The sequence below is a fragment of the Mustelus asterias genome, chromosome 25 (genome assembly GCF_964213995.1).
Source record: "Mustelus asterias chromosome 25, sMusAst1.hap1.1, whole genome shotgun sequence".
NCBI classification, from domain to species: Eukaryota; Metazoa; Chordata; class Chondrichthyes; order Carcharhiniformes; family Triakidae; genus Mustelus; species Mustelus asterias.
In genome coordinates, this window is record NC_135825.1 from 24,087,234 (window position 1) to 24,104,505 (window position 17,272).

Below are 17,272 nucleotides of genomic sequence, written 5' to 3' on the forward strand. Positions count from 1 at the left end.
CTATAGACACAATGGCTGTGATTTAGCAGCCACAATAGCTGTAGGCGCAAATCCTGTAATGGCCGCCACATCTCAGGAGAGGCCAAAAACGGGATTGCACTGGTGAGATTTCAGTTGCCAATCTTCCATGCCTGCCCCTCCCCCCCTCCGATGAAGCAATCAGATTCAAGCCCAGGAAGGATGTAAACTTGATTTGCATACATTATCATATAATTAGCGGGCTTGTCACCGATACCCCTGCCCTCAATGATTCTTCCCACACAGTCAGCGTGATGTCACCCTGGCAAATCACTCCTGTTTTTTAAAAACTAAATCCAATTGCGATGACCACACCAGGGCGCAGAGGTGAGGGACATGTCCTGGCACTGCCCCTTGGCACTCTCATAGACGCCCTGCAGTGCAGAAGAAGGCCATTCAGCCCATCGAACCTGCACCGGACAACAATCCCACCCAAGTCCTATCCCTGTTACTCCAAGTATTTACCCTGCTAACCTGCCTGATGCAAAGGAGCACTTAAGACTGGCCAATCGACCTAACCTGCACATCTTTGGAGTGTGGAAGGAAACCGGAGCACCCGGAGGAAACCCACACAGACATGGGGAGAATGTGCAAACTCCACACAGTCACCGGAGGCTGGAATTGGATCCGGGTCCCTGGCACTGTGAGGCAGCAGTGCTAACCATTGTGCCAGATGGCCAGGCCCTCTAGGCAGCCCCACTGAGGGGAGTTTTCCTTATATGTGGTGGGGGTGTGTGTTTGTGGGGGAGGAGTGCCTCAAAGATTGGAGAGGGGGTTAGAGGGATGAGTGCCCTGATGTGCCAGCATTGGGGGGGGGGGGGGGGGGGGGGGGGTGCCCCAATGCTGTGGGGTGGTGTCCCGATGCCGGTGAGGGGGTAGTGCCCTGATGCTTATGGGGGTCCTTTGTATCCAAGGGAGGGGGAAGGGTCCTTTAATGAGGATGTGGAAATGCCGGCATTGGACTGGGATAAACACAGTAAGGAGTCTAACAACACCAGGTTAAAGTCCAACAGGTTTATTTGGTAGCAAATGCCACTAGCTTTTGGAGCGCTGCTCCTTCGTCAGTTGGAGTGGAAATCTGCTCTCAAACAGGGCACAGAGACACAAAATCAAGTTACAGAATACTGATTAGAATGTGAATCTCTACAACCAACCAGGTCTTAAAGATACAGACAATGTGAGTGGAGGGAGCATTAAGCACAGGTTAAAGAGATGTGTATTGTCTCCAGACAGGACAGCCAGTGAGATTCTGCAAGTCCAGCAGGCAAGCTGTGGGGGTTACTGATAGTGTGAAATAAAGCCAATATCCCGGTTTAGGCCATCCTCATGTGTGCGGAACTTGTTCTGTAACTTGATTTTGTGTCTCTGTGCCCTGTTTGAGAGCAGATTTCCACTCCATCTGACGAAGGAGCAGCGCTCCGAAAGCTAGTGGCGTTTGCTACCAAATAAACCTGTTGGACTTTAACCTGGTTTTGTTAAACTCTATTCTGCCTTTAATGAGGGCCAGCTCAATCAGGCCCCACCCCACAATGGAAACACTACACAGCAGACCCCCAGTTTCTCTGTTCACAGAGTGCCAGATCATCTGGAGTGAAAACTCAGCTGGGCAGCTGTTGAGCTACATGCCAGTTCTCGGGCTGAAACTGACACCCTGACAAAGCTTGTGAGGATTCTACCCAATGAGCAGAATTCTTCCACCTGATGGGGGCAAGATTGGACTGTTGCCTGCTGAAGAGGTCAGCCCGACCTCAGAGATTTAGCACTGAATTCAGTGGCAGGGCGGGCATAATGGCCCAAGTCCTGCCACCATATATGGATGCCATATTGAAAAGGTGCCCAACATCACTGACCACCCATTAAAGAAAGAAGATGGACCTTCTCAATGTCACTGAATCTGGAAGATCAATCAGTAAATGCTTCCCCCACCCAGTGCCGCGGTGTTCCAGGGTTGCTGGCAGCCTCCATGCCCGAACCCCAGGTATTGTCCAGGTAAGTCCTCACTTCTGCATGTCATGTTGTTCCAGACATGTTCTGGGACTGCACGCTTTCCCTCTGGCACTGTGGAGAATGGGGATTGGGTGGAAGAATCCACTCAGGTCTTCATCTCCGTCCAGGTTAGCGGGATACAAATCAATTTCACACTGACCTCCTGCAGGATTCCCGATCCGCCAACAGCAGAAGATCCCATGGCAAATTCCCCCGCCTCAGCCCACCACTGAACAAGCCCTGGAAGAATTTAGCCCACTGAGCCAGAAAATGGCTACCAACTGAAAGAGTGTTCAAAGAATGATCCCCTTGTGAGGAGTGAGCCTGAGACAGATTCAGTCTTAGGGTTCAGGCATCACCCAGATGGGGCAGATGATGCTGGGCATCCCCAGGCATTTTGCTAAAGAATCAATATAAGATTTTGGGCAGAGTAACCTGGGCAGAACCTTCAGTTAAATTCTGGCAACAGGCAGGAGGCAATTGGCAATTAGGGTGGAGTCAGTGAGGAGGGGTGGGGCAGGGGGGTGGGTTGCAGTGATCTGCAGGGAACGGAAGAGAAGGTTAGGATGAAGAGATCAGAAAGGAATTGAAGGGGACACTATTAATGGCCTTTTGCACTCCCTACTCCACATTCAATTAAGTATTTCTGAAACACATGGCAACCAGAGTATGGAAAGGGAGCCTGAAACTGACTCCCTTTATTTGTAAAAGTAAAAGTTTTTTGTTGTTTCAAGTGCAGACTTTTAATTTTTTTTTCTGTTTATATTGTGACAGACCATACACAGCTAGTAGGGGATCTGCCTCACACGCCATCCGTCTCCACAATTAGATGCTTTGCTGCCCATTTTACTCCAGTGAAATAGTTACATCCGCCAATTTCTAGGCCTCTGAACTGGTATTTAAAATACTGGTGAGGGATCTGCTTCCATCATGTCTTGCTAAATATTATAATTAATAAAGATTTTTATTTACGGGCACAATAAAACAGAAACCAGTTGATCTTCCAGATTCAGTGACATCGAGAAGGTCCATCTTCTTTCTTCAACTCCACAGCCTTTGCTGACAAGGCAGCTGTTTTTCCTGTCCACCGCCTGGTTACAGGATCAGCCAGAGGACACCTGAAATGTGCCCTCACTCCAATGTTCTGACTGTTTTGTATGATGGGGCATAGCCCCTTTAAGGGAATGGGTAATGCGACCCATGTCTCATGTAGGGTGAGCTGTTGGGATCCGCCCAGAGTGGGCAGTCAATGTTTGAAGTGTGGCGTGAGTCGACCAAATAAAGCGCTGTGTTCCCTGATGCCTGATTGTGCTTTAGTTATTGGGGCGAAGCCTCATACAATGGGATTTAACGCTGACCCCCACTAGTATTTTTGTGTTTAGGTGACTAATTTACCCCGGGATAGGTAGGGCCATGTGCAAGAAAACGTGGATGGAGATACAATTACTATGCTAAACCTAGGAAACCTGAAGCAATGGGAAGTTCTGCCAACTTCAGGATTTCCTGGCTGCCACCTTAACGGCCTTTGCTTTATTGCTGTCTGTCCTACTGAGAAAAGGATCCTGAGGGGATTAGGCTGGTGCACTTCCTACCACCAACTTCTTCAGGCACCTTTTTAAAGAGGGCAACCTCTCTGTGACCACACAAGGAATCATAGAATCCTCCAGTGCAGATATAGGCCATCCAGCCCATCGAGTCTGCACCGACTCTCCCACCCAGAACCTCTCCTCCACCCTATCCCCATAACCCCGCACATATTTGCAATGGCTAATCCCCCTAATTTAAACATCTTTGGACACCACAGGGCAATTTAGCATGGCCAGTCCACCTAACTTGCATATCTTTGGATGGTGGGAAGGAAACTGGAGCACCCAGAGGAAATTGACAGAGACACAGGGAGAACGTGCAAACTCCACATAGGCAGTGACCCAAGGCCGGAATCGAACCTGGATCCCTGGCGCTGTGAGGCCACAGTGCTATCCACTATGCCACCGTACAGCAGGACAGCCTAGTTTCTTTGGTTCCCTGAAACCAGTTCTCCATTCAATCATTTATCAATGAGCGTTTAATTCAGCGTGCCTTTGTCAACAATTATAAACCCCTGACTGCTCATTAAGAATGGGTAAGTTCTTCATGAAGGAGCAGTCAAGACAGCGGAGTGGTTAGAACTGAATGAAATGCAGCCCTTGCTGATCATTGTTTTTTGCAAGAGCCAGTGGCTTGATCTTTTGAGTCCATCTTGCCCTGACATTTTAATCAGGCTCACTGTAAAAGAAGCAAATGCTAATTGTGATTTTCAAATGTTGATTTCCCAATAGAAGCTCATTATTTGTTTAAGTCTTGTTTGTTTAATATTTAAATAGCTGCAGTTGAGCAATGTTCCTCTCAAACATTCCCCTCGCAAGTATTAATGTCACGGAGACAAGTCAACCTTGAATTTTAAACATGCATGTCGAAATAAAATGCTCATTGATCCATGAAATTTTGATGAAAGTACTTTGGTATGGCTCCATTAATCATTATTTAATTGTTTGGTATCTTTGTCAAATTTATTAAAGTTTAATTTACCAGATGTACTCCGCGGTTTCTCGAATTCATCAATCCTAATGCCTAATCAATTCATTTGTGCATTTTGAGTAATGAGACCATTACTTTATGTTTTAAACATTGAGAAGATATTTGTGGACAAACTTTAAACCCAATTCACCGATACAAAATTCTAAATACATTTCTTCTCCCCATAATTAATAAAGAGCTTTAAGTACATTGCATTTATAAAGCGCTCCAAAGTACTTTAGAAGCAATGGATTACTTCAGAAATGCATTCAGTCTTGTTATGTGGGGGTAGCAGATCATTGTTCTCTTAGGGGCTAATATGCTGAAAACAGGCATCGGTTATTTTAAAATATTTGATAGAATCCTTACAGTGCAGGAGGAGGCCATTCAGCCCATCGAGTCTGAACGGACAACAATCCCACCCAACAATCCTATTCCTGTATCCCCATGTTTTTAACCCTACTATTCCCCCTAACAGGGGGCAATTTAGCATGGCCAATCCATCTAACTCACATGTCTTTGGAGTGTGGGAGGAAACCGGAACACCCTGAGAAAAACCCACACAGACACAAGGAGAATGTGCAAACCCCACAGACAGTCACCTGAGGCTGGAATTGAACCCGGGTCCCGAGTGCTGTGACAGAACAGTGCTAACCACTGTGCCACCATCCTACCTATGTCAAGGCTCACCCTGGTAGTTGCCATCAGAATCAAGGAAGAGACTTCCCTCGTATAGTCCATGAGTAATCCATTTATCCTGATTCAGAACCTGCTGAATACCTCCAAATATGGCAAAAAAGATGAACAAGCTTGAATAAGGAAAAAAGTAAGATTTGCATTTCTGTAGCGTCTCTCTTGATTTTAGGATGTTCTAAAGTGCTTCAAAACCAATATTAATATCAATGAAGTGTTGTCACTGAAATAAGTCTTCAGAGGCAGAAGTGGAAAATCCCTTTATTTACAATTCCAAAAACAGTAACAGAATGCCGTCTGTCATCAGTCTACCTTCAGGAGAGCCAGAGGAACTGAAACTCCCAGTTAAGTACAAGGAAAATACTCCCTGATTGGCTGATCAATTGACTCCTTAATCAGAGAGTTCATATTCCAAGAGGCCAATCTCAATGGCCTGATTGAAGTCTTTACAGTCACTATAGTAACACTAGACACACAGCAGCCATTTTGTGCACAGCAGGCTCCCACTTACAACAGTGACACAAATGACTGGATCATCTCTTTTAGGTGCTGATGGATGGATTAATGTTGGTCAGGATACTGGAAGACCACTAGCAACACCCCCAGCACATTTTCTTTGAATAATACTGCAGGATCTTTTCTGTCCACCTGCTCTATGATCTCCTTTAAAAGACAGCGCCTCTGACGTTGCTGTACTCACTCAATACTACATAGTAGTACAGAGTGAATATACAGAGAATGGGTATTTAACTCACAATCTGCGCTCTGACTCAGAGGCAAGGATGCTACCACTGAGCCATTAGGCTGACAGCTTGGCTTACATGAAAAGTTAATGTCCCGTAATGTGGGGGGGAAGATGAGGAGCTCAATTTGGTAGCTTTTCAAGCTTGAATCGCAACAGTCTGTTAGCTTGCAGAAAACAGAGAAGAGTGAAAGGGTGGGGAACTCTACAGATCAGTGAACATGGGAAAATTTAACTCAGAATAGCACAGTGAGGACTCAATGAGGGAGGGCAAGGGATGTAGAATGTCACAATTGGAATCTAGGAATAACAAGACAGGGAATAACTAAAAATAGTGTCGATGTACTAGAGAAATACCACAGAAGTTTGGAGCTGAGACTCAGATGGTGAAATTATATTTTAGAATTTCAGGTTGTCAAATGTTATTTTGCGTTAAAATTGTACATTATGTTAAAATATTTGAAACTATGGCTCCCTATTTTATTATTTTAGGCTTTACAAACTCACACTCAGAAGAATTACAAAGTGCTTCACACACCGAGGTGTGACTGGATGTAATGGGATGGGATTCTCCCTCCTCACCCCCCCCACGCCCCCTCCCCCCCCACGCCCCCCTCCCCCCCCCCACCCCCCCGCCCCCCCCCCCCCCCCGCCCCCGCCCCCCACCCCTCCCCTCGCAGTGGCTTGTTTTCCAATGGCGGAGGCAGCTTACCATTGGCTGTCGGTGCGATCTTCCAGTCCCGCCGATGTCTACTGTGTTTTGTGTGGGGCTTGTCATCCCACTGCTGCGGAACCCGCCACGGGCGAATCACCTTTGGCGGGACTGAAAGATCCTGCTGGCGGGAAGGGATGGAAAATCCTGCCCGGGATTTTTATAAATATTGTTGTTCGGAGTAATATTTTTGCTTTGCGGGACTATGGGCGGGATTCTTCCAACCACGCTCGACCCAAGGCTGGAAAATCCCGCCTGAGGTCAACAGACCTTTGCATGGTCCGCGTTCCACCCGCTACAATTCCTGTGGCGGGCGAGACGGTAAAATTCCACCCAATGGTTTTGAAACAAAATAGGATTTGACCAAAGTCTGAAAATCCGAGACTTCACTGCACAAATATCTGGTTTTTATAAGGCTTCTTAAACCATATGTAAAAGGATCAAGCAGAATTTGCGGTTGAGAATATATTAACGTTTGCTCAAGAAAACTTTATTTCAGTAAATCTGTCATTACAAGAGGTTGAGAGCATTTTTTACTCCTAAGGTTCCTTTTCTCTATCTGATAAAACTCATAAACCAAGGCAGTGACAATACAACACAGGCCAATATGAACTTGATTTGTTTTTCAATACCATCCAGTTATGGAGATCACAGTAATACAGAGTGACAGCTTTTCAAACACCCAAAATGGAAGGCTGAAGCCATTGCTTTCAGTCCCCATCTTGAGCTCTGCTTTCTAGCTACTGATTCCGTTCCTGTCGCTGGAAACTGAATCAATCCATTTGTAACCTTGGTGTTATATTTGGCCCCAAAATAAAATTGCTGCCACATACTTATGCCTTCACCAAGACCCCAGCTCCATATAGTCTAACTCTGTCTCTACCTCAGGCACATCGGCTGTTTAAGCAACGTCCATGTCTTTTTTGCAACTAAACCTGGCGTACTCCTGTATCTTCCACCCTCCATAAGCTTAAGGTCATCCAAAATTATGCTGGCCATGTCCAAAGTAGCAAAAGGTCCCGTTTGCCCATCACTCCTACTCGGTAATCCACATTGGCTCTTGGTTAAGCAATGCCTCGATTTAGATTTCTCAAGAAGAGTTATATGGACTCTCAAACATTGGGCAGGAATTTACGGCCTCGCTTGTCCCAGAACCATAAAATCCCACCCGAGGTCAACGGACCTTTCCATAGTCCGCCCACTCCGATTCCCGCGGTGGGTGGGATGGTAAAATTCCAGCCATTAACTCTGTTTCTCTCTTCACAGATGCTGCCAGACCTGCTGAGTTTATCCAGAATTTTGCTAAATACATAAGACCCATAGGTGAAAACAAATTTATGTTGCAGTGCATTGTACCTGACTGTCCTAATGCCATCTCACCCAAAGGTACGGAACCGTGAGGATTGAGTTTCAAGAGGATCCTTTGCCTGTTACATCATGGAAACAGATAAACCAACAGGGAAAAGTAAGATAACCCTCTATGAAACGGCTCTGGAAATCCAAGGCGAATTATAACAAACAACATTGAAAATGTTCATTCCTACTAGGCAGGACATTGTGTTCCCAATTCTTCCATTCACATAGATAAGGCATAGACAGCAAACCTCTAGGCTTTTTTACAGGACTGAGCCATGAGTATCCATTAAGCATCTCCATGTTTGCATGCGCTTAACATTTAAAAGGCATGTAGCAATTTCTGGTGCATTTAACTTATGAATGCATGTCACAAAACTAAATGTATCATTTGGCCCCCACAGAAATATATAGACGCCATCAAAAACAGAGGAACCATCTTAAAAACATATAACAAATTGAAGGAAGCCCATCTGTAGTGCGACGGACACAGAAATTGCCTGCTTAAATATATTATTTGAGAGAGAAAGATAGAAGAGTTTGCCATCTTTTGTGCTGGGGTCGGCAAAAACAGTTGATTTTCAGCTTTAATCTTCAATTCCCTAATCCATTGAAAAACCTGCTGAATCATTTATTATTGATTCAGAATTCCTTTCATCGGTGTTGAATGAGCCAGGTCTGTAATGCTATAGAGCTCTTATGTGTGACTGGAACAGAGATTTATATTGTGGATTTTAAATTAAGTGTGTGGCAGTTTACTGATGTTGCACTTGTGTTTAGCCTGCAAACTATTACAGCTCTGTTTTTTATTTGGCTACCATTAATGTTTAAGCATTTGACTGGTACTAACTAATGTTTAAGCATTCTAAAGTAAAATAAAAAGCGCTAGCCCACAGATTTGGAAAGTCGCTGGTTAAATGGTAAAACACAAGGAAGTGTCATGATTGATTTTTATGTGCATCGTTTACAAAATTGTTGTGATGCCTCATCCAATGGTTGATGTTTTCTGCACTCCAGATCAAAGAAATACTGGATTGTACAAAACTACTTGCATCAATTCATCCCTGATTCCTTGTGTACAATATTTGATGTTACGCATCATGGAGAGAATTACCTGAACATTTAATGGCTTCTTGCCCTGCTTTTTTGCAGGTACTAACCTCCAGCTTGAAGGGCATGAAGTAAAGTTTAAAGTGAAGTTTATTTATTAGTCACAAGTAGGTTTACATTAACATTGCAATGAAGTTACTGTGAAATTCCCCTCGTCGCCACATTCCAGCACCTGTTAGGGTCAATGCACCTAACCAGCACGTCTTTCAGATTGTGGGAGGAAACTGGAGCACCCGGAAGAAGCCCACGCAGACGCGGGGAGAATGTGCAAACTCCACACAGACAGTGATCCAAGCCGGGAATCAAACCCGGGTCCCTGGTGCTGTGAGGCAGCAGTGCTAACTACTGTGCCACTATACCGCCCATTCCACTCACCATATGGATATAGGCAAAAATAAAGGCTCTTTGCAAAAGGGTCTTAACACCCATTTGTGGGCATTTCTGCAAAACTGGGTTGTTCCGAATGGAAAACAGCACTGATTCCAGAAAATTGGATCCACATAGGGCCTGGCCAGAAGTTCTTAAAGGGACCACTGTTGGATGCTCCAAAAAGGTAGGGTTGTTTGGAATGTCAACATGGTGCAGGAGGGCTTCTCCCAGTTGCACTGAGGTACCAGAAATACTGGTACAAAGGGCTACTAGGGATGGGCAATAAATGCTGGCCAGCCAGCGACATCTATGTCACACAATTGAATTTAAAAAATTGAACTGTAATATAATGTACTTTTGTAAATTTTACATCGATATTTTTGAAAATAAAATTGCTAGTCCTGGGTTGCCATCGAGCATAGTCACCTTCCCTTCTCCTTTTAGCATCTACCTGAGGTGCCAATGTTGATGCAGCAGTCCAGAATTACAAGCCGAATTTAAAGTGAGTTGCCTAGGGCATACTTAGCACTGATCTCATTTAAATGAGGCCCAATTGAGGACGGCACTGTAGCACAGTGGTTAGCACTGCTGCCTCACAGCTCCAGGGACCTAGGTTCAATTCCCGGCTTGGGTCACTGCCTGTGTGGAGTTTGCATGTTCTCCCTGTGTCTGTGTGGGTTTCCTCCGGGTGCTCCGGTTTCCTTCCAGAGTCCAACGATTTGTGGGTTACGTGCATTGGCCATGCTAAATTGCCCCATAGTGTCCCGGGATGCCTAGGCTAGAGGGTTATGGGGATAGGGCCTGGGTTGGATTGTTGTCGGTGCAGACTCGATGGGCCGAATGGCCTCCTTCTGCACTGTCGGGATTCTATGATTCAATATTGGGTGTGCCTCAGTCCTACTAATTCATGCATGGAAGTTTGTTTTTCCTGCACCAAATCCATAACTGCAGTCAAGGAATTTGTAGGTCAAAATATTTAAACATTTCGTTCAAAATTAAACCAAGCTTTTCTGTAAAAAATTATTCTAACTTGCCAATTTCCAGCTTCCTTTCAGTTTCTGAAACACATTTTTCAAACAAACATTATCGCTTAAGCCTTTTCAAATTTCAATAATAATGGTGATTTTTGTTGTTAACACTGAGTTTGATAATTATTTTTAAATGACTTGCATCCATCATGAGCTCAACACCTGGCAAGTAATCTAATATAGTCTCTTTATTTTCTTTTGCTGAAACCTTTCACTTTCTTTCCCCAAAGGGTTGAATTTTCTCAGTGAGTCCTGCACTGTGCAATTTTAGCTGAATTTGTAGAGATTCCATTAATCTTTCAAAGTTAGAGCAGAGTAAAGAGAGAGAAACCTCAAAGAGCTTGCTGCACAAGTGCCTATCTAAAATGTGTTCTTCGTTAACTCATCTTCAACAGTCATTTGCAGTAATATCCCACTAACCCTTTACAAGAAAAATAATCCTCACATCTCTTTGTTTATGCTTCATGCACTTCCTAAATTGATGGCCTTTTTCATTGCCAATTCACCAACTAATGGAAATGTTCTTTCAATATTTATCCTTTCAAAGGTTTTCATTGCTTTGAACAGTATTATTATGTTTCTCTTAATTCTCCCTTCAGAAAACACAGTTCCAATTTTTCCAATTACATTCATAAAAGGAGATGCACCGCAGATGAAGGCCATTCAGCCTATTACACCTGTACTGGCTCTTTAAAAGAACGATACAATTATATTATTTTGCTTGATCTTACCCCATAGCCCTGCAGTCTGTTTCCCTTTACCAAGTATAACTGTTTGAAAGTTACTATCAATACCATTTTCAGGTGGTCAATTCCAGATCATAACAAATCTTTTACAACAATTCTGGCTGGCACAGTGGCACAGAGGTTAGCATTGCTACCTCACAGCACCAGGGACCCAGGTTCAATTCCAGCCTTGGATGACTGTCTGTGTGGAGTTTGCACATTCTCTATGTGGGTTTCCTCTGGGTTCTCCGGTTTCTTCCCACAGTCCAAAGATGTGCAAGAAGTAGATTGGCCATGCTAAATTGCCCCTTAGTGTCTAAAGATGTGTAAGTTAGATGGATTAGCTATGGTAAATGCACGAGGTTACAGGGATAGGGTAGAGGGAAGGACTTTTTTGGAGAGTTGGTACAGACTTGATGGGCCAAGTGGCCTCCTTCCAACCTATACGGATTCTATGTCTATGTAATTATATCTTCTAACCCTGATATCATGCTAGGGAATCTAAGTAGCAGGTCATATATCCTGTTTTATGATAGGATGCACAATATTGCAAATGATGTTTTGACTTTGTCTAGTCAATGCTTGATGTAGATTCATCATTATCAATGCTTCTGGAAGTAGAGGAGGTTGTGGGTTGATATTTGGGATAGGACCAGGTGCTCTGAACCCCTAGCCTTTTTCTTTTGTCACATTGCTGAATCACTGGAGCCTTCTGTGTTTTACAAGATTTTCTTTGCCTCCCTCTATCTTTACTATTCTGCTGTAACTATTCAGAAATCCTCAAAAGGCACAGATACAACTTTAGTGTCTAATTTATCTCCTATTTCATTGCACCATCACCACTTCTATCATGTAATCATCTCCTGCTCTCTACTCACTCACAGAATGGGCAGAATTTATGCCCTCCCCCATGATGAGTTTAGTTGGTGGATGGCTCGTGGTGACCCGATAAGTCCATGGAGGGACAGCCTGTGGATGGCCCTTATGCCTCATCTTCATTTGAAGAGCTTAAATGTGCAATTAATGTCCAGTCAATGGCTTCATCCTGCTGCTATTGGTATTCACCCCGAGGCGGGCAGGAGACTCACCACGTGGGAAGCCCAAAAAGCAAACCCTAGCATGATTATTTGCAGGCTTCTGGGAGTGTGGGACAGGTCCCTCATTCAAAGATACTTAGTGCCTGGCTGAGGGATCCGGCATCATAAAGGGTGGGGGACCGCCTACTGACAGCCATCCCTCTGCCCCTGCTGCCGGCTCCACTTCTTGTCCTCCCTGCGACCACTTCGCTCACTTGGGCCTGGGTCCATTGGCAATCCTAAGCCTTAGATGGGTGTAGCCACTAGTGACGCCATAGGTCTCTACCTCCTCAGTGGCATTGATGAAAAGCTGTTAGCCTCCAATTGATTGGCTGCTCCTGGCCTGCGAGACCTCTGACCTTGGCTCCTTGATCCCGGGGAAGGCCCGTTGCTGCCCAGTTACTGCAGTAGGTTTTCCTCAAAGGCAATGACACAGGGCTCTCACTATCTCTCCAAATGGCTGGCAAGACCCTCATTGCCTTCATTAAAGGCTGCCCTATATTTTTAGCTGTTCCCAGAGTTAAGAAAATAAGTTTTGAAGAATTGTAACTTGAAAATGGAGAAATATTGTACAATTCTGATCTGGTTGCTCCAAAATGTGATCTGCTTCCATTTGCATTCTCTCTTGACAGAAACACCATCTGGTCTAAATAGCCTACACCAATATGCCCCAGGAGATTACAGACACAGACATCATATTATAAATGAATCTTTAAAAACTAATTAATGCTAAAATGATCATTAGTGTCTTCCCTTCTCCTCTTGGCTCTATTTTAGTGCTGTCCCTCAAGTTAATAGTTTCCCTCACTCAGGGGCCTGTAATATTTTTCTCATTCTCACAACACTAATGACAGGTCTATTCATAATGACCCCAGGTTAATGATTCAAATGGGCAAAATTACTCACAAAATTTTGCATCTGGTAATTGCAATTGATAGTGTGTGCAATGGTGTGGATGGCGTGTAAGTTTTCATAGGTAGGTCCAATCTGGATATCCCCATTCAATACCCAAGATGTACCTCCCATTTACAGGTCTAAAGATAATCAGCACATGTCCCCTCTACTGGAATCAGAGCAAGGTGTTATGCCTATTCAATCAACAAATGGCAGATCTTTCAATTAATGTCAACACAGAATTTGTTTGGAAAGATCGCATCCAAAGTGTCAAACAGCCAAGATCTGAGAGAAAGATCATGACCCTTTCATTGCACCAAATAATTTTCCAGTGCTGCAACTGATATAGGCTAGCGTACAACTTAGGTTTAAAGACATCAGACACTTTGGGCTGGATTTTCGCTCCCAAGTTGGGAGAAGACAGTTGAGAAAATTCCCCACTCCACAACCCCAATTCAGAGAAAGTACCCTGGATCTTGGAATTATGTTCCCAGAGATTGGGCATCAATGGCAGTCAGTCTCGCAGCCCCCAGTGTGGAGGCAGCCAGAGGATCCACTGTGTGCCAAGGCGGGCTGGTTAAAAAGCCTGCCTCAATGCTCTGGGACTTTGCAACAAGAAAACAAAAAACAGCCCTTTAGTCCTCACCTCTCATATCCCATCACCCTCCACAGATTTCCTCTGTGCCATCCATGCCACCTCATGATATGGCTCCATACCCTTCGTGCCACCCTATGCCCCCCTACTCACTCCCATAACTCCTCACATTCTCCAATCCAACCTATGCCCCTCTACCCACCCCATGACCAAGTGTAGCCCCTCTGCCAACATAGTGCCAACTCATACCAATCCATGATCCCCCAGCCACCATCTATAGACCTTACACTCGCCATGCCAACTCACCCAGTATCCACCATGGACAGACTCAGGAGCCGTGGTGAGATGAAATAAAGTTCTTAGTGTCTTGCAAACCATGCTTTCTTTAAGAAAAACTGTCACTCATCATAGCCCAGTCAATATATTTAAATTCCTTTAAGTACTTAATCCTTTCCATCAAGTACTTAGGGTGAAATTCTCTAATTATCTTCTCTAAGTGCAATGGCAGGCAGTTCCAGTGGCACTTCAGCCACTGACCAGAATGGTGTGAGCTCACACCCAATTCCGTGCTTAGGATTCATTAATTATGCATAAGCGAGTATCTCTCCAAATCACCTGGAAGGTCGGGAGCTGATTCATCCACTCATTGTCAGCTGGTGAGTTCAAAGGTCACAACACCATATTTGAATGCTAGCCCAGCAAACACATGTAACTGTCTGTAACCCACCTGTCCTCAGGAGACTGCAGCCACACGCAAAAGGCCACATCACGCAAAAAGAAGGCAGCAGCCCATGATAGCCACCAGGCTTTGATTCAAGGAGTCCAGGTACAGATACATGCCCTCTACCCAAGGGGTGGCTCCAGGAACAATCTGAATATCATCCCACCGACCTGGGAGACAGTTACACTGGAGGTCAGCACTGCCGGGAACCATGCCTGAAGCACCACACAGTGCAGGAAGCGGATGAATGGGTCTCGTTCAACTCCCTCCACTATCAAACTCTCATCATAGTATCATGTGCACAAGCGGCTACTCTCTTCATGGACCTCACACATCGATTAGTAGGGGACACATATCAACACTTGTTCTCTCATGGATACTTTCACATAACCACCATCCCATCTGTCTTGTTGCTCAAACTCTATCCTCTGTCCCTTCTGTAGAGGGTTCACCACACACAAAGGACATGCATTTCATCCAACTTCTGCTCCATTCACACTGATCACATGCCTTTCGTTCATCTTCATACAGGCCAGCTGGCACACAACAAGTGAGAGTGAGCCCAGACCGGGGGAGGGACAACCATTATACTTGCCCTCATGGAATTCAAAAAGACTGCAGCCGACCTTGCTGGTGAGGACAGTGTTCGCTCCTGTGGCAATGTGGATCTAGGCCTTTCCCAACAACTTACTGCAGATCAGAATGTATGATGGGTAAGATGTGAACACTTATCCCTCAACTGCTCGGAGCTGTCAAGCAAACTGTGAATTTTGTTTTATTCATTCGTGGGACATGGGCGTCGCTGGCTAGGCTAGCATTTATTGTCCATTCCTAGTTGCTCTTGAGAAGGTGCTGGTGAGCTGCCTTCTTGAATCACTGCAGTCCATGTTCTGTTTGCAGGCCCCACTCCGATATTGATAGATTATGGAATAATTCAAGCGGCACTAATCAAATAATGACAACCCTCGGGCTCCAGGTCAACAGACAGCTAGTGAAATTGTAAGCAGGCCACAGCTGTCTGGGTTTGTTTCCCAAAACATTGATGGGCTTGGGGATTTAAATGATTTGACAGCCTGATAGTTCAATTGAGCTTAGCTACTTTTTAGGTTCATTCATGTCTACGCTTAACAATCCCAAAGGGGCATCTGACATTTCCAAAAAGGACATGTTACCTCTCCAAATAATTCTGGCAGCTTTAGAGCTTTTTCTCGTGTTTTGGAATTCCAGTTATGAAAATTGTATCAGTTTAAAGGCAGCCACACTCTTGCACGTGCAGCTGTCTCCCTGAACCACAGATGTGCAAACTTCAACCCGTCTGTGTTTTCTATCTTATAGGGAGGACAATCTGGCTCATGAGTACGTGGCAAGAATTATTCGAATCATTGCCATTTTCCATTCGGGAAAAGGCTTCATCGTAAAAAGATTATACAATAAAACATTTGAAAAATTTTAAATCTTCAGCATCGGGAGGAGAACACAAAGAAGCTGGATAAACAAGACAAACTGTCTTGTCTGGAGACAATACACATCTTTTTAGCCTGTCTTGATGCTCTCTCCACTCACATTGTTTTGTTTCTTAAAGACTTGATTAGTTGTAAGTATTCGCATTCCAACCATTATTCATGTAAATTGAGGTTGTGTCTTTATATGCTCTGTTTGTGAACAGAATTCCCACTCACCTGAAGAAGGGGCTTGCAGCTCCGAAAGCTTGTGTGGCTTTTGCTACCAAATAAACCTGTTGGACTTTAACCTGGTGTTGTTAAACTTCTTACTGTGTAAACAGAGTGGCACAGTGGTTAGCACTGCTGCCTCACAGCACCAGAGCCCCGGGTTCGATTCCAGGCTTGGGTCACTGTCTGTGTGGAGTTTGTACATTCTCCCCATGTCTGCGTGAGTTTCCTCCAGGTGCTCCAGTTTCCTCCCACAGTCCAAAGATGTGCAGGTTAGATGGATTGGCCTTGCCAAATTGCCCCTTCGTGTCAGGGGGGCTAGCTCGGGTAAATTCATGGGGTTATGGTGATAGGGCCTGGGTGGGATTGTTGTCGGTGTAGACTTAATGGGCTGAATGGCCTCCTTCTGCACTGTGGGATTACTTGTACAAAAACTGATAACAACTCAAGCAAAAATCATAATATGAAATAGAAAACATCGCAGAATAAAAATCTCACCTAAGCTTAGCCCACAAATGTAAAATCCCACAAATCGCTGGGGAAAAAATTCAATAACAAAGAAAATCAAAACAATAAATGAAAAACAAAACAGAACTAGTCATAAAAATACAATAAAATCAAAAAAAATGTAGGTACCTCAGCAAAACCCCTCTTCAGGGATCGTTGTGAGGGCCCAATTTTCTACAGTTAATTCCAGTGAATCCTACAGAACACTTCAGCCTTCACCTGATTAAAAGTTAATAAGCTGCATTGCAGCAGTGAAGCCTGACATTGGGGCCATCAATCAGGGACTGAAACCTCGGAGAATCGCAGATCTTAGATTTTGATTATACAGTAACATCAAACTCACAAAGATTGCATCTTGCTCCAAACTGACAAACAATTCTCCAAAAGGCTCATACTGATGGCTATCCAGAGTTTATTGTCGGGAAATAATCAGATAAACGCAATTCTCCACCAGCCATGGCTTCCATTATTAGATTTGCAATATTTGATATTGGGGATGGACGAGTTAGAAAAAAAA